A 19167-nucleotide genomic window follows, 5' to 3' on the forward strand; every position below is an offset into this window, starting at 1 on the left:
ATCTTACCAGTTCAGTACCCCGTCCCCGCCTTTTCTCCGTAACCCTTAATCCCCTTAGCCTTCAGAAATATATCCAATTCTCTCTTGAAAATATTTATTGAATTAGCCTTCACAGCCCTCTGTGGCAGGGAATTCCACAGGCTCACCACTCTTTGAGTGAAGAAATTCTTCCTCATCTCTGTTTTAAATGATTTGCCCGCTATTTTTAGACTGTGGCCCCTGGTTCTGTGCTCCCCTGCCATTGGAAACATTCTCTCTGAATTCAGCCTGTCCAGGCCTGCCATAATTTTATATGTTTCGATGAGATCCCCTCTCAATCTTCTAAACTCCAGTGAGTACAAGCCCAAACTATTCAATCTCTCCTCGTAGGTCATTCCCGCCATTCCAGGTATCAGCCTGGTGAATCGCCGCTGCACTCTTTCCATGGCAAGAACATCCTTCCGCAGATGGGGCGACCAAAACTGTACACAATACTCCAGATGCGGTCTCACCAGCACCTTGTACAGCTGTAGTAAGGTATCCCTATTCCTATACTCGAACCCCCTTGATATGAAGGCCAACATACCATTTGCCTTCTTAATCGCCTGTTGCACCTGCATGCTCTCCTTCAGTGACTGGTGCACAAGAACACCCAGGTCCCTCTGCACTTCCCCATCTCCCAATCTATTGCCATTTAGATAATAATCCACCCTCCTGTTTTTACCCCCAAAGTGGATAACCTCGCATTTATCCACATTATAGTGCATCTGCCACGTATCCGCCCATTCCCCCAACCTGTCCAAATCGCACTGTAGCCTCCTGACATCCTCCTAGTTTAGTGTCGTCAGCGAATTTGGAAATATTGCATCCAATTCCCTGATCCAGATCATTTATATATATTGTGAACAGCTGGGGTCCCAGGACAGATCCTTGCGGCACCCCGCTGGTCACTGCCTGCCACTCCGAAAACGAGCCGTTTATTCCAACTCTCTGTTTTCTATCCGCCAGCCAGTTCTCTATCCACGTTAATACTTTGCCCCCAATCCCATGAGCCTTAATTTTGCATGATAATCTTTTGTGTGGAACCTTATCGAAGGCTTTCTGGAAGTCAAGGTACACCACATCCACTGGCTCTCCCCCATCTATTTTACCAGTTACTTCCTCAAAAAATTCCAGCAGATTAGTCAAACACGATTTACCCTTTGTAAATCCATGTTGACTCTGTCCGATCCTTTCCCCATTTGTCAAGTGCTCCGCTATTTTATCCTTAATAATGGACTCTAGCATTTTGCCCACAACCGATGTAAGGCTTACTGGTCTATAATTCCCTGCTTTCTCTCTACCCCCCTTTTTAAATATTGGGGTAACATTAGCTACCCTCCAATCCACGGGTACTGTTCCCGAGTCAATGGAGTTCCGGAAGATGATCCTTAGAGCATCTGCTATCTCCAGGGCCACCTCCTTAAGTACCCTAGGATGTAGTTTATCAGGCCCCGGGGATTTGTCGGCCTTCAGTCCCCTCAACTTACCCAACACCATATCCCTAGAGATACTAATTTCTGTCAGCTCCTCCCTCTCATTAGTCCCTATGTTTGTCGATATTCCTGGGAGGTTATTTGTGTCCTCCTTTGTGAATACAGAACCAAAGTATGAGTTTAATTGGTCTGCCATTTCCTTATTCTCCATTATATATTCTCCCGAATCGGACTGCAAGGGACCGACTTGGGATTTTACCAGTCTTTTCCTCCTGATATACCGATAAAAGCTTTTGCAGTCTGTCTTTATGTTTGCTGCAAGTTTACTTTCGTATTCTATTTTCCCCTTCCTGATTAATCCCTTTGTCCTCTTTTGCTGTATCCTGTACTGCTCCCAATCTTCCGGTCTGGTGCTTTTTTTTGCCAGTTGATATGCCCTTTTTTTTGATTTTATGCTGTCCCTAATTTCCCTCGTTATCCACGGTTGAGTCACCTTTTTAGGTTTATTTTTATGCCAAACCGGTATAAACATGTTCTGGAATTCTTCCATTCTATCTTTGAATGCTTGCCATTGTCTATCCACTGTCAATCCCCCCAGAAACACCACCCAATCAATCTTACCCAATTCCCGTCTCATACCCTCGTAATTCCCTTTATTTAAGTTCTGGACCTTAGTCTCTGATTCAATTTCCTCACTCTCCATCTCGACTGAGAGCTCGATCATATTATGATCGCTCTGACCCAAGGGGCCTCGTACAAGAAGATTGCTGATAAGTCCCTTCTCATTGCACAATACCCAGTCTAAAATGGCCTGATCTCGAGTCGGCTCCTCGACATATTGGTCCAGATAACCGTCCCGAAAACATTCCAGGAATTCCTCCTCCTCAGAATTTTTACTAATTTGGGTAGTCCAATCAATATGTAAATTAAAGTCACCCATGATGACAGCTGTGCTCTTATCGCACGCTTCTCTAATTTCCCTTTTTATGCCTTCCCTCACCTCCATATTACTACTTGGAGGCCTATATATCACACCCACTAACGTTTTCCTCCCCTTGCTATTTCTCATTTCTACCCATACAGATTCCGTTTCATCCGAGTTAATATCCTTCCTTTCCATTGCATTAATCCCCTCCTTTACCAGCAATGCTACCCCACCTCCCCTACCTTTTTGCCGATCCTTCCTAAATATTGTATATCCCTGGATGTTAAGTTCCCAGCCTTGCCCACCCTGCAGCCACGTTTCTGTAATCCCAATCAAATCATACTTGTTTACCTCTATTTCCACAACTAATTCATCCACCTTGTTCCTAATGCTTCTAGCATTAAGATACAAAGCCTTCAGGCTTGCTTTTTTCACACTCTCATTATGAATTAGTTTGGCCCTTTGTGTTTCTCTCCTTTGCTTATTGCTTCTCACCTTTCTACCATCTATTTCTAACTTCATATGACTTCCCTCTTTTCCACTACCTAGGTTCCCATCCCCCTGCCAAATTAGTTTAAATCCTCCCGAACCGCCCTAGAAAATATTACCCCGAGGACATCGGCTCCCTCACAGTTCAGGTGTAGACCGTCCCCTTGGTACAGGTCACTCCTCCCCAAGAACTGGTTCCAATGCCTCAAGAATTTAAATCCCTCTCCCTTGCACCACTGCTCAAGCCACGTATTTAGCTTATCTATCTTACTCTCTCTAAACTTATTAGCTCGTGGCACTGGTAGCAATCCAGAGATTACTACCTTTGAGGTCCTACTTTTCAATTTAGCTCCTAACTCCCTAAATTCAGCTTGTAGGACCTCCTCCCTCTTTTTACCTACATCGTTGGTACCTACATGTACCACGACAACTGGCTGATCCCCCTCCCCCTTCAGAATGCTCTGCACCCGCTCCGAGACATCCTTGACCCTTGCACCAGGGAGGCAACATACCATCTTGGAGTCTCGGTCTCGGCCACAGAAACTCCTATCTATCCCCCTTACAATTGAATCCCCTATCACTATAGCCCTATCCCTCTTTTTCCCGCCCTTCTGTGCAGCAGAGCCAGTCATGGTGCCCTGAACCTGGCTGCTGGTGCCTTCCCCTGATAAGTCATCTCCCCCAACAGTACCCAAAACGGTAAACCTGTTTTGGAGGGAGATGACCGCAGGTGACTCCTGCACTACCTTCCTGCCTTTACCCTGCCTTTTGGTCACCCATTTACTGTCTGAGCTAGCCTTTACCTGCGGTGTGACCAACTCACTGAATGTGCTATCCACAACATCCTCAGCATCGCGTATGCTCCAGAGTGAGTCCATTCGCAGCTCCAGCGCCGCCATGCGGTCTGCTAGGAGCTGCAGCTGGACACACTTCCTGCACACATAGTTGTCAGGGACAGTGTCCCTGATTTCCCACTCTGTCCCCCTCTCCTTCAAATCTGCCATCATCACCCCTCTCAAAAAACCAACCCTTGACCCCCGCTGTCCTTGTAAACTACTGCCCCATCTCTAACCTCCCTTTCCTCTCCAAAGTCCTTGAACATGTTGTCGCTTCCCAAATCCGTGCCCATCTTGTTTGAATCACTTACAATCTGGTTTCCACCTCTATCACAGTACCGAAATGGTTCTCATCAAAGTCACAAATGATATCCTTTGTGACTGTGACAAAGGTAAACTATCCCTCCTCGTCCTTCTCGACCTGTCTACAGCCTTTGACACGGTTGACCACTCCATCCTCCTTCAACGCCTCTCCACTATCGTCCAGCTGGGTGGGACTGCACTCGCCTGGTTCCATTCTTATCTATCTAATCGTAGCCAGAAAATCACCTGCAACGGCTTCTCTTCCAACTCCCACATCGTTACCTCTGGGGTCCCCCAAGGATCTATCCTTGGCCCCTTCCTATTGCTCATCTATGTGTCGCCCCTTGGCGACATCATCCAAAAGCACGGCATCAGTTTCCACATATATGCTGGCAACACCTAGCTCTACCTCACTACCACTTCTCTCAACCCCTCCACGGTCTCTAAATTGACACGTTGCTTGTCCGACATCCAGTACTGGATGAGCAAAAATTTTCTCCAATTAAATATTGGGAACACCGAAGCCATTGTCTTCAGGCCCCACCACAAACTCCGTTCCCTAGTCACTGACTCCATGCCTCTCCCTAGCATCTGTCTGAGGCTGAACCAGACTGTTCGCAACCTTGGTGTTATATTTGACCCTGAAATGAACTTCCGACCACATATCCGCAGCATAACTAAGACCACCTATTTCCACCTCCGTAACATCGCCCGTCTCCACCCCTGCCTCAGCTCATCCACTGCTGAAACTCTCATCCATGCCTTTGTTACCTCTAGACTTGACCATTCCAACACACTCCTGGCTGGCCTCCTACATTCTACACTACGTAAACTTGAGGTCATCCAAAACTCGGCTGCCTGTGTCCTAACTTGCAGCAAGTCCCGTTCACCCATCACCCCTGTGCTCGCTGACCTACATTGGCTCCCGGTTAAGCAACGCTTTGATTTCAAAATTCTCATCCTTGTTTTCAAATCCCTCCGTGGCATCGCCCCTCCCTATCTCTGTAATCTCTTTCAGCCCCACAACCCCCCGAGATATCTGTGCTCCTCAAATTCTGACCTCTTGAGCATCCCTGATTATAATCGCTCAACGATCGATGGCCGTGCCTTCAGCCGCCTAGGCCCTAAGCTCTGGAACTCACTCCCTAAACCTCTCCGCCTCTCTACCTCTCTTTCCTCCTTTAAGATGCTCCTTAAAACGTAAAACCTAAAACCTAAAACACTACCTGTCCTAATTTCTTATGTGGCTCTATGTCAATTTTTTGTCATAACACTCCCGTGAAGTGCCTTGGGACGTTTTACTATGTTAAAGGCGCTATATAAATACAAGTTGTTGTTGTTGGCTCATGGAGTAACTGCACTACCCAGGCTGGTGCTGAGCTGTACGGAGCAGAAAGGCTCCAGGTTTGATCCTTCCATCTGTGCTGAGTAAGCTGATGGTATCTACCATAGCAACAATGTGCGCCCGTGAAACTCCACCACAGCAACAATGTACGCTTGTGAAACACTACCCCAGTAACAGTGTGCACCCATGAAACTATACCATGACAACAGTGTGCGCCCGTGAAACTCTACCCCAGCAACAGTGTGTGCCTGTGAAACTATACTACAGCAACAGTGTGCGCCTGTGAAACTCTACCCCTGCAACAGTGTGCACCCGGGAAATATAAATACGAAGAAAGTCTCGACATAGTTGGGATTTTTTTCATTAGAATAATGCAGATATAATATAAATGTTTAAAATTATGAAATGACAGGACAGGATTGCTAGAACCAGGCTGTTTCCAGTAGTTCAGGGGTCTAGAATGAGGGGCTTTAGATACAGGGATAAATGTAAGGGATTTAGAAGAGGGCCGGAGAACTTCTTTACACAGAGAGTTGTGAGGCTGTGGAATTCACTTCCAGCCGTAGTGTGCGCCTATGGAGCCTTAGCACAGTCAGAATCTGCATTCGTGGAGTCATACCCTATAACAGGTTATGGTGGGCAAAAAATGAATTGATCTTGAGTTACACACAGGATTACGTGACTCACGCTGGAGTGTGCACTCGTTTGGATATCAGGTGGGAGCAGGATCAGACTTGCACTTGGCCGGGATATCCTCCCTGGTCAAATAACTCACCAAAATTAATATTGCTAAGTCCATGTTTGGAAAGCAGGCTGTCGGCCGAGCTACTGAGTTGGTGCCCAGCACCCATAGGACCATACCCCGAAGAGGGAAAATGGGCAACAAATAAACATATATTATGTGAAACATCAGTCTAAAAATCAAGGCTGCCAATGTTAGTGGACAAACCTTTAATGCATGATGTTCATCTGCTATTGTAGCGCGGGCGTAAAGCTGTTTAAAGTAAGTGGGTTAAGGCCTGCATCAAAATGGCGCTCAGAGGAATGCTATATTAACATGTTAAGTAGTTGTCTGCTGGTATCACCAGCAGTGATTTCAAGTCAGGCAGTTCCACATACATTTCAGGAGCTTTCGGAGAATCAAATAGTTCAGTATTTTATTTTATTTTACAAGCTCTTGTTTCACAAAAAACATTCTGTAAACAGAGTAAGGTTTACAAATGGACAATTAAAAGCACCTACATCCCCACACACATATTTCTGTCTTTAAGTTGGGAAGTATTTTCCACTATAACAAACTCCACAGAACAAATGTCTCTTTGAGACTGCAGGAGGATGGGGAGAACCCCAAAGTGCAAGTTAACGATGAACCTCTGAGGTAATCTGAACAAAGCACCCATCAAAAAAGGGTCCAGTTTCCATCCTTGGAAAGAATGCCTCCATTCCCTAACAAGCGAGGGAGAGGATCACAAAACACATCTTAAAGAAACAGTATTCTTTTTTTGTTAAATTACCTAAGGTAAACGTTGAGCCCAAGACAGGATCGCTTTTCATGTGCCAGTGGAAGCTTGGTTCTAAAATCCTTGAAAAACAAAGTCCGTACAGTATTTTCCTTGTCTCAGCCTTTCCATAGAGCCTAACCTCTTAACTTGTGTTCAGAAGCAGACCATTTACCCAGAGTGATTAGGTGGCGTCAGGCTGCTTGAACATGGATTTTATTACAGAGGATGTCTTTGCACCATCTGATCAAGGTACCAAATTGAAAATGATTCTAACCAACGCCTAAACGTTTTGCTGTCTGCTTCTAATTCCGTCGACCATCTTGGAATAGGCACGAGGGCAAGTGCTGCTTCATTTCTGCAAGTTTTATGGGGAAGGTAACTTTGCATTGAGTCCCTCCCTGTCTTTCATCTTTAAAAAGTTACAGTGACCTTTGGCACTTAACCCACTCATTTGGCCTTTCAACTGTCTGAGCATTTTCCCTTTTAAATGGGGTAAACCCTCTGCTGTTTGAGCAGACCTCAGAATGCAATATGGATACATTAAAAGATAAATGTTCAGCTTTGGCTCAGTGGGTAGCACTCTCATCTCTGTCAGAAGGTTGTAGATTCAAGTCTGACTCCAGAGACTTGGGCCCATTGTCAAGGCTGACACTCCAGTGCAGTACTGAGGGAGTGCTGCACTGTTGGAGGCGTGTTTTTTGGATGAGATGTTAAACCAAGGCCCTTTGCTCTTTCAGGTGGATGTAAAAAATCATATGGCACTATTCGAAGAAGAGCAGAGGAGTTCTTCCCAGTGTCCTGGCCAACATTTATCCCTCAACCAACATCACTAAAAACAAATGATCTCGTCATTATCTCATTGCTATTTGTGGGACCTTGCTGTGTGCAAATTGGCTGCCATGTTTCCTACATTACAACAGTGACTACGCTTCAAAAGTATTTAATTGGCTGTAAAGTACTTGCAACATCCTGAGATCATGAAAGCCACTAAATAAATGCAAGTCTTTCATTTGTGCAAATTTAGTTATTAATCATTTGCTTACTGGTTTTTGGATTGTAGGGGAATCAAAGGATATGGAGATCGGGCGGGAAAGTGGAGTTGAGGTCAATGATCAACCATGATCTTATTGAATGGCAGAGCAGGCTCGAGGGGCCATACGCCTACTCCTGCTCTTATTTCTTATGTTCTTATGATCTTATTGAATGGCAGAGCAGGCTCGAGGGGCCGTATGGCCTACTCTTGCTCCTAATTCTTATGTTCTTATAGGAGGTAATTTACAGACTTTCTGCTCCCAGCAGACAGCCTCAATGTGGAGTCTGAAAATTACCTCTATATTTAAAAATACACAGAATTAGTTTAAATTGAAGAAAGTTACAGTACACTAAAGTAGATTCAGATAGGGTAGGTGAATAATAGTGTGCTATACGCTGTATTTTCTTATTCTTCCGAAGCTCCAAACTTAGATTGTACACACTCTTCCTTCTCCCTGCATCTTCGTTTGAAATCAAGAATCTTCGCACCATTTCCTACTTTAATCTATTCCTTCCCAGAACCTTAAAACTGTGGAACTCACCCCTCACTCAGAGTTCCTCCTACAATCTTCAGGCTTTGGTGTCATCTAATACCTACTTCCTGATTTATCTCATTCTCTCTGCACCTTGGTAGTAATCTCTACCATGGACAATGAACCCTCACATATTTCTCAGTAAAAGAAAATAATGGGGTCAATTAGATTGTGCATCTAGTGTACTGGGGCCAGGTGTCTTGGTGTATGGTGGCTGGGATCCCCAGTGTTTGGGGGTGGGCTTGTTTACTGGTAATATTCATACTTGATTTATTAGTGTAGAAAGATGTATGACAAAGGGTTTTTTAAGATACTCCAATGCACTCCCCAAATCCAGTACAACTGGGCTGCCAGGCAAAGGTTGCCACTTTGTAGAGTTTCTTTCAGCTGGCGTTTACCAGTGATGCAATTCTGAGCATTTTGAGAATTGAATTAGAAAGAAAAGACTTTCATTTATATACTGTCTTTCACAAACGTCCCAAAACTATACAGCCAATGAAGTACTATTTTTGAAATGTAGTCACTTGCAATTTAGGAAACGCGGCAGCCAATTTGCACACAGCAAGCTCCCACAAACAGCAATGAAGTAAATGACCAGATCATCTGTTTTAGGTGTTGGTTGAGGGATAAGTGTTGGCCAGGATCCTGGGGGAAACTCCCCTGCTCTTCTTTGAATAGTGCCATGTGATCTTCCACATCCACCTGAGAGGGCAGATGCGACCTCGGTTTAATGGCTCATCCGAAAGATGGCACCTCTGACAGTGCAGTACGCCCTCAGTACTGCACTGGAGTGTCAGCCTAGATTCTGTGCTTAAGTCTCTGAAGTGGAACTTCACAACCTTCTGAGTAAGAGGCGAGAGTGCTACCACTGAGCCAAGGCAGACAGCTACAATTAATAGATTATAAACGCATCAGATGGCAAAGGGTTAACAGAGGACAACTGATCCTCTCAGAATCAGGAATCCTTATAAACAAAAAAGTGTTTTGTTGGATACAAGATGGATTCAACAAAATGGATACTTTAGTTATTAGATGTCCATTACCCTCAAATAAAACACCATTAAAAAATTTAAATATTTTTAGGATTGAGATGAGGAGGAATTTCTTCACCCAGAGAGTGGTGAACCTGTGGAATTCTCTACCACAAAAGACAGTTGAGGCCAATTCATTAAATATATTCAAGAGGAGTTAGATATATTTCTTAAGGCTAAAGGGATCAAGGGATATGGGGAGGAAGCAGGGACAGGGTACTGAATTTGGATGATCAGCCATGATCTCATTAAATGGCGGAACAGGCTCGAGGGGCCGAATGGCCTACTCCTGCTCCTATCTTCTATTTTAAAACACAACTACATGTAACATTACCAATCATAGGTGAAACAAGATGATTTTGGCGAGGCTTTTGTTGCGCTTTTAATCATTTAGGAATTAAAAAATTAGGCGAGTGTTTAAGTATGACAGCTGTGAAACTGATATTACTTGTGGGAGCGTCCGAACAGTTTTATTTCGCAGCACATGCTTCCAGGGTCTGAATTGGATAAGAAGCCTGTTTGAAATCGGAATCGGACCTGGGGGAACATTGAATGGGAATTCATTTGCGGTGTAGGATCAGCAGTAAGCGCATACCACAGACTAAAGTAAACACTTTAAAACGTATCGAGAAGAAAGACGTGGGATTAGTCTGGGGAGAAAGTGGAGCCTGTACGAGCTGCTATATATGATACTGCATAGGCACTTTGAGTGGTAGGGTTGTAATACAGTGTAAGTTTGAGTCTGGGGATAAAATATCAGTGATCGCATTGAAAGCCATTTTTGGCTGCCAATACTTGGGGGAGGGAGCTCCTTCCAGGGCCAAGAAACCACTTTTCTGGCCTGTTTGGGTAGGCTGTGGACTTACCCACTCCTTTCACTTACTCTATAGTTGCTGCAAACAGCCTGCCTCCGAGTACCATTACTTTGATTTCTCACTGGGCAGTAGGGAAGAGAGGGAACAGCCCTGAAGCCCAGGTATGGAAAACCATGAACGCAGGCCTGGAGAACTTGGACCAGACCTACCAAGGGCCACAGGTGAAGGAGAGGTGAGCTGCAAGTGTAATCCAGGCCCTATTATAAATATCACTTCCCTGTACATAACATCTGTCAAACACAAAATAATCAAAGCATTTATTTTCCATCCTCTAAATATGGGCTGTTCTGTACAGATGTAGTAAATGGTATAGGAGTAGTATGTAAATGGATGCTGTTATGTATACTATGGATAGCCAGGCTGCAGTGTAGTATTCATTGTGTAAATGCAGGCTATAGTTTAATACACACTGTGCAAATCCAGCCTTCAGTGTAATATAGAGTGCAAATCCAGGCTGCAGAGTAATAGACATTGTATACAGTGTGTAAATTCAGACTGCAATGTAATATTGTGTAATATACAGTATAAATCCAGGCTGTAATATATACTATAATAATATACTCTAATATGTGGTGTAACAATGTAAATTCAGACAGTAGTGTAAAATATACTGTAATATACAATGTAATCCATGCAGCTGCCTCTGTCTTTCTCTAGTTTCTCTCCAATCTCCCCTCGTGACCTCTCCAGACTCATCTTTTCCAATGACCTCCTGACAAGCCTCCCATCTTCTACCTGCCATAAACTTCAGCTCACCCAAGACTCTGTTGCCCGTATCTTATCCTGCACCAAGTCCTGCTCACCTATCACTCCTGTCCTTGCTGATCTATACTGGAGGAGTTGAGGGACCGGAAGCCAAAATAAAATTCTGATCCCTGTGTTCAAATCCCTTCATGGCCTCACCCCTCCTATCTCTGTAACCTCTTCTCCTACAATTCCCTTTCCCCCTCCCCCCCACCCCACCGCCCCCAACCCACCCTGCACCCCCCCCTCCCCACCCCCCCTGCAATCTGTCCATTCCTCTGATTCTGGCCTGTTGTGTGCTTCACCTCACCATTAGCAGCCATGCCTTCAGCCGTCTAAGCCCCATGATCTGGAATTCACTCCCTAAAACCCTCTGCATCTCCACCTCACTCTCCTCCTTTAAGACCTTCTTAAATCCACCTCCCCTCATAATACCTCCTTCTTTGGCTTTGTGTCCATGTTTTTCTGATTACGCTTCTGTGAAGTGCCTTGGGATGTTTTTCTTTGTTAAAGGTGCTATTTAAATGCAGATTGTTGTTTTAATATGAAATGTAATATAGTATAACATAATATATACTGTTATATACACTAATATATACTGTAATATACAGTGTAAATCCAGGCTGTAGTGTTCACTTGTAGTTGTTATTGCTGCTCATTGTCATTCTACTCAGTGCAACTCCCTCTGGACCCATATAGGGCACTGACGTTTATTAAAACCTCAGATTAATAGCTATGGGAAAAGACATTTTCACAAACATGATAAATATTAATAATAATCAATATTAACTTACATTTGCTAAATTGAGCTACAAACAATACCCAAGGGTAAATTTTCTCAAGAGTCCACAGCTGGCTGGGGAAGAGGGGGGGAGGAGGGAGGGACGAGGGTGTTGAAACATTACAAAAGAAAGCCTTAGTTCCCTTGTAAGAGAACAATAGGAGAATTCTTGATTATTCTGATGTGTAGAGTGTGGTTATGGAGTGTGATTACAACAGGGAGAGTGAGGAGGAAACACAGGGTTTGTATTTGGGCTTTTGCATTATTGTTCTATCCTGTATTTGTTTTTAGTTATTTTTACAGCAAGGATTTGTTGAAAAGGTAAAAAAAAATTGCTGATTTTGTTCCTGGATTCTTCCTCACTCCTCCTCTTAAAGCACTGACCCATGCTGGCATATGGTTCTCACTGATGCCAGGTGACCTCTGATCAATGTTCCCTTTAATTTTTTTTGGGTGTGCAGCGGCTCATTCAAAATATCGCACATGTGCAGTTTTTCCCATTTAAAAATCGGTGAGCCGGCTGCGCGGCCACGCTTAAAGGGATCATTGCCTTTGATACCTCACCCAGTCTAGTTGCTGACAGAGTATTTGACTGGGGCTGAGAGGGTATCCAAGCCAATCCCACCCTTCCCTCTCCCGATATCCATAGACACAAACCTCCTAGTCGGAATCACTAGATAGCTAGCAGGAGCAGGAACCCCAGCTGATTTCCCCTCCACCCTAGCCCAGGAATGGTTAGGTCAATGGTGCCACCATGATGTAGACCAGTTAACTCAGCACAGACTTGGGATTGACCTTGGGACCTTCCCTGTCTCACAATGGCTCAGTACAAAACCAGACATTACAATTAGTTACTGAGCCATCAAGGCAGCATTTAGACGCACATAGGTACGATGACGTGATTAGTCATAGGGTTATGTCTAGTAATATTGCATGGTTACTGGTGAAAGAGCATTAGCTCTAGTCATGAATAATTATGGCTATATGTTTTCCACAGGAATTTTGATTAAATACGATGCGTATTGGATGGTCAGAGAAGACAAATTTCATGCACCAATCCAACTTCAATTTTGCTGCATGAAACTAGAGGGGAACCCAACTTTCAAACAACAGGCAAGAACTCACGTTTCTGAATTAAGTGTCTACTCGTAGACTGTGTGCCATTCGGGTAAAAACCTGGATCATGTCCCCTTTCTTCAATAAATATTAATTCAGTTCTAAGTCCCTTGTGCCTTCCTGAAATTACTTTCATTATTCTTGTCTGAGCCTTCCCCATTGTATTGATAACCTTTCAATTTTGGAGCGCTAAAATTACACACAGTAGGTTCCCTTGCCCTGTCCCCTATCTCCCCTCTCTCCTGAAGCCATTGGTTCTTGCTGGGGTTTGGTTCCATGGAAACCAACCTTCCTTTGGTACCTTGTTCACATGGCCATTATTCCCTTATGAGTCTGGGAGGTTTCTTTCCTCCTTTAAGACACTCCTTAAACCCTACCTCTTTGAACAAGCTTTTGGTCATCAGCCCCAACATCTCCTATATTGCTTGGTGTCAAATTTTGTTTTTGATAGCGCTCCTGTGAAGTGCCTTGGGGTATTTTATTACATTAAAGGCGTTATATAAATGTAAGTTGTTGCTGTTGAGAGGATTCAATGTTTCCAGTATAGAACAGGTTTACGATGAAAGAACCCCACTTAAAATACTAATTTATCATTCCTCTATTCAGATCTTGTAAGCCCTGCTGCATATTCGTCAAACTTTCTGCTGTTAGTTCCAATTTTCAGAAATTGCAGTTTTTTGCCCTTATATCTTGAGGCAGATGTTTTGATAACCTTTGTGGATGGGTGGAAAAAGTTTCCAGAACATTCTGTGGGTAGATTAAATGGTTGGGACAGAATTTATAGCCTATGGTCTTAGAAGGAGTGGGCTGAATGGCCTTTTTTCATCTTGTGCTTTATATTCTTGTTAATGTCAAGAAGTGTAAGACACTCCAGTGCCTTGTACAGCCGAGTGCAATTCATCACACAGGTTCAACCTATTAAGTCTAGGGCCTCTCAGAGCCATGGGTCCTCAACAACCTCGTTACATCGTGGGGTGAAATTTATGCCAAGTTCATTCAGCTCCCACCCTTACAGCGTGTCCTACCTTCCTAATCATGATCCATAGTCAAAACTGTAATAAAACACTTAAAACAGCTATTGTGTTCATGGATTGTGAAGCCTACATTATTCTCATATTCCTCATACTAATTTTATATTCCAAAACTGCTTCCTAAAACATAGGCCAAGGCTCCGGTTGCTATGGAATCCACCGCAAACACTGCAGGTTGCATTCCAAAGTGTTACCACAATTAAAGTTGTTGCCTACAACAGAGACCATTAAGGCTCTGGGTTGTGCATTGATTTCTTCTACCAAAGCCGGAGGAGGTACATTCAGGCTAGCAAGCCAGAAATGACAAGACCCCTCTGGGACCTCCTGTAAATATTGATACTTCCAGAGGACCCCCTTCAAATACTAACACACTCACATGGGCACCCTCTGCAAATGTACACACAGTCACAGGGAGTCCATGCAAATGTTGACACACTCCTAGGAACCTCCTAGAAACGTTGGCACAAACCCAGGGACCCTCTGGGGGAACCTACTACACAACACATTCCTGGGGACCCTTCTGCAAATATTGCCACACTTCTAGGACCACTTGTAAATATTGACATATTCCTGGGGTTCCCTCCCTGCAAAACTGACAGACTGCCAGGGACATTTAAAAGACTGTCAGCTATCCCAGGAGAATGGTGCTTTGGTTGCAAAAAACATTTTTATTCGTGTACAGCAACAGAAATAATGTAAGGCAACAAATGCAGAACAAAACACAGAATTCTCAAGACACTGTCTGTGCTCACAGTATGCCTGACTCAAAATGATCAATACCGTAGCCTCAAAGACCCCATCTCATTTCCTCGGGGTCCCCTTTGAGTCCATAGACCCCAGTTTGAAAAGCCCTGACTTATATACAGTACAAACACATCCAGCACCTTCAGATACAGGCTAGGACTTTATATGGTCATAAATTGCTATATTCCAGTTTACTGACTAGTCATCCTCATCTAAAACTATTAAAAACTCCTCCTTAGGGTGCTGTGCGGCTCAGTAAAGGGGCTCCAGTATTTGTGTTACAGGCTGGTGCCTTCCCATCTCCTCTCCTGCTCTTAATGTCGCTCCAGGCTAAGCTGGTGAAATGACCTGGTGTGCAACTGTAATTTTTATCAAGGCTTGTTTTCTCTTAAAACCTCTTTGTTTCAAGGAAATGTGATTTACTTCCCCCTGTTCTCCTCTATTCAGTGGTTAATACATATCTGCCATTGTCCCTGGGGCTACGAAAGGTATTTTTGCTTCCTCTGCAACTCAACCCCCACTGTTCCTACAATCATAACTGACTCTCACTGCAAACAGCAATTGCTGTCTGCCGCCCACTGTCTCGGTTGGTAAACACACTACCCCATGTGGGACATAACCGTTCACATCAGGCAGGTCCCTGGTTCGATTCCCTGGTCTACGATGAGTTAGCTGGTCTCAGCCAGGGTGGTGTTACAATTGGCCTCAGGATCCCAAAGCTATGGAGTTGGGGGGGGGGGTGGTGGTGTGTGGGTGCAGGAAGGAAAGAAAAGAAAGAACTTGCATTTATACAATGCCTTTCAGAACCTCAGGATGTTCCAATGCGCTATACAGCCAATGAAGTACTTTTGAAGTGTAGTCACTGTTGTAATGTAGGAAACGCGGCAGCCAGGTTGTGCACTGCAAGGTCCCACAAACACCAATGAGATAATGAACAGATTATCTGTTTTTTAGTGATAACAGTAGAGGGATAAATATCAGCCAGGACACCAGGAGCGAACTCCTCTGCTCTTCTTTGAATAGTGCCATGGAATCTTTTGCATCCACTTAAGAGGGCAGACAGGGCCTCAGTTTAAGGTCTCATCCAAAAGACATCTGACAGTGCAGCACTCCTTTAGTACTGCACTGGTGTCAGCCTGTCACACTGTATATCCGACAACCAGCACTGGATGAGCAGAAATTTCCTCCATCTAAATATTGGGAAGTCATTGTCTTCGGTCCCCGTCACAAACTCCGTTCCTTAGCCATCAACTCTATCTCTCTCCCTGGCAACTGTCTGAGGCTGAACCAGGTTGTTTGCAACCTTGCCCTGAAAAAGTTAGCACCCCTCCTCCATAGATTCAGTAGTAGCGCCCCAAGCAAGAGGTGAGGTGCTACTGGAAAGCACTCCATCTCCTGCTTGGGGCGCTACTACTGAATTTCACGGCGCTACGTGCAGCAGCACCATGTCATTGCAGGCCTCCTCCCCTGCTTAAAGGGGAGGGGCCTAGCGCTGCGTACACCGGGCCCTGCTGGACCACCAGGTAGCAGGGTGCCGTGAAAACAGCCCGGCACTCAAGAGGAGTGCCGGGCTGAGTGATCGCGGCCGGCTCTCCGCATAAAAAAGTGAAAGTGGGCAGGTGCTGGCAGTTGGCCAAAATAAAAATGGTCGCCCAACACCTGCCCTTTAAGTAGCGCCGCCGCTGCTGCAAAAATACTCCCTGATCCTGTCGGCGATAGGTCAGGGGGCTCAAGGGAAGTTTGCAGCCGGGGCACAGGCAGGGCGTTGCACACGGCAAAGACGGCATCGTCAGTGGCGCGGAGCGCTACCAGCTACCGCCACCCCCAGGGGCGCTAACGAGAGGCACAAACCAACCCAATTTTTCCCCCTTGGTGTCATATTTGACCCCGAGATAAGCTTCCGACCACATATCCGCGCCATCACTAAGACCGCCTATTTCCACCTACGTAACATCACCCGACTCTGCCCCACCTCAGCTCATCTGCTGCTGAAACCCTCATCCATGCCTTTGTTACCTTTAGACTTGACTATTCCAACACACTCCTAGCCAGCCTCCCACATTCTATCCTCCGTAAACTTGAGGTCATCCCCCTGAGATATCTACGCTTCTCCAAATCTGGCCTCCTGAGCATTCCCGATTTTAATTACTCCACCATTGGCGGCCATGCTTTCAGCTGCCAAGGCCCTAAGCTCTGGAATTCCCTCCCTAAACCTCACCGCCTCTCTACCTCTCTTTCCTCCTTTAAGACACTCCTTAAAACCTACCTGTCATCTGCCATAATATCTTCTTATGTGGCTCGGTGTCAAATTTTATTTGATAACGCTCCTGTGAACCGCCTTGGGACGTGTTACTACGTTAAAGGCGCTACTGTATATAAATACAAGTTGTTGTTGTTGTAGATCTTGTGCTCAGGTCTCTGGAGTGGGACTTGAATCCACAACTTTCTAACAGAGCCGAGAGTGCTAGCACTGAGACAACAGGGTGAAAAATCCGCCAAAGTTCTTGCTCCTAATCCCTATCCAGTGACCACCTGCTGGAGAGCGCCCATGCATTGAACTGGGCTATGAAGCCTCCATGAATGAATGCTCACACTCACAAGTAATGAGTGAAACTGGGGGGAGATACCAGAGGCCTGAAAAAAACACATAGAACCATATTATTAGGAGGAGGGCAGAAACTTGTGGAGAAATATTAAAAAACACATACTAATTGTGCAGTGGTTAAAGATTTGGCACAAACTCCAATTTTTGGGTAAGGTTGTATTCCCCTCCCCCACTACTCACCTATCGTTCTAATGTTGGGGGTGGAGCAATCACAAGGTTGTGCTTTAATAATAAATTTCTGCAAGGTCACAATTTCTTTTTATAAAAATCTGCCAGCCCTTGTCAAAATGATGATGTTGAAAACCCCTGTGGGCCTGGGCACAAATCCTAGAGTACTACAGTATAAGGGATGCTGTGAATCCTTTTGGACTTGTGATGCCTCTTCTATGAGATTAAGTCAGCTAATTTCTAACTTCCATGACTGATGGCGGGCGAGGCACGAAAGCCCCTTTTTTGTATTTGCGTTCAACAACAATAACTTGCACTTATACAGTGCTTTTAACATAGTAAAACGTCCCAAGTCACTTCATAGGAGCGTTAGTAGACAAAATTTGACACTGAGCCACATAAGGACAGGTGACTAGCAGCTTGGTCAAAGAGATAGGTTTTAAGGAGCGTCGTAAAGGAGGAGGAGAGAGGCAGAGATGCAGAGAGGTTTTGGGAGGGGATTTCAGTGCTTGGGGCCTAGGCAGCTGAAGGCACAGCCAACAATGGTGGGATGAAGGAAGTGGGGGATGTAGTGTCCGTGTGTAGATAAAGACACTGAAGACAGGAGTTGGTTCATAGGTATTTACTAAGCAAGTCTGGGGGGGGTTTCTAAAGGATATACACAATACACAGGCTTATATAGCCCAAGTGGCAATTACCGGCATTACGCACACCTGGGACTCTTAAAGGCACATACACCACAATTCCTCCCCTTCTAGCTAACTAGTACATCATATTTTAAGTAATTATTAATTACATGTTATATGCAAAATAATATACATTGCTGTATTAATTAATTATAAGTTAGTCTCTCAGGAGGCTTCCTGACTCGGTCCGGATAATGCCTCGGGGGTGTAGTAGTTTCTGGTGGTGTAGTAGGTTCTTCTGGCAAGGCTGATTCGGCTTGAAGGCCAGTGTCGGGTTCATCGGGCTCCAGTATCACCGGATCGGAGGTAGATATGGGTATCTCTACTTCATCGTTAGATGTATAGAGTGGTGGTGTAGGTTGTCCCTTTTCAGATGACTTGATGATTTGGTCAGCATGGCGCCTTATTATGCTGTCTCCGATGTCCACGGTATACATCAGTGGTCCTAATCGTGTGCAGATAGTTCCAGGCTGCCATTTCTCGGTACGGTAGTCCCGGGCCAAAACCGGTTGGCCTATCTGGAAGGCCCTAGTTGGCCTTTCATTCATGCCCTGAAACTGCCGGTTCTCCACGTCCCTTCGGATGTTGGGCTTGACCAAATCCAGCCGGCATCTTAGGTTTCTATTGTAGAACATCATGGCGGGAGTTTGGTTAGTAACCATATGCGTTGCATTCCTATATGCAAAGAAGTTATCCACCTTGTGCTGAAGTTTTATGTCTTCATTACCCATGGCCTTGATGGCCTTCTTGAAGGTCTGGACAAACCTTTCAGCCAATCCATTGGTGGCGGGATGGTATGGGGCGGACGTGTAGTGCTTTACCCCATTGTTCTTTAAGAACTTTCTGAATTCTTCGGACACAAATTGCGGTCCATTATCAGAACATATCTGCTCCGGCAGCCCATTCCTGGCAAATATGGTCCTTAATACTGTGATGGTTTTTTCCGTGGTGGTGGAGGACATCTTTA

The 19167-nt window shown here is 44.9% G+C and overlaps 1 protein-coding gene across 3 annotated transcripts in view; it reads right to left on the bottom strand.

The window, feature by feature from the left end:
* The window catches only part of prdm16 (PR domain containing 16), a 963872-nt gene that overhangs the window by 660828 nt on the left and 283877 nt on the right, over window positions 1-19167 (bottom strand). The gene's annotated exons all lie outside the window — the stretch shown is intronic.

The sequence above is a fragment of the Somniosus microcephalus genome, chromosome 25, assembly GCF_052327205.1.
Source record: "Somniosus microcephalus isolate GS21.2 chromosome 25, FLI_Smic_1.0, whole genome shotgun sequence".
Classification (NCBI taxonomy): Eukaryota; Metazoa; Chordata; class Chondrichthyes; order Squaliformes; family Somniosidae; genus Somniosus; species Somniosus microcephalus.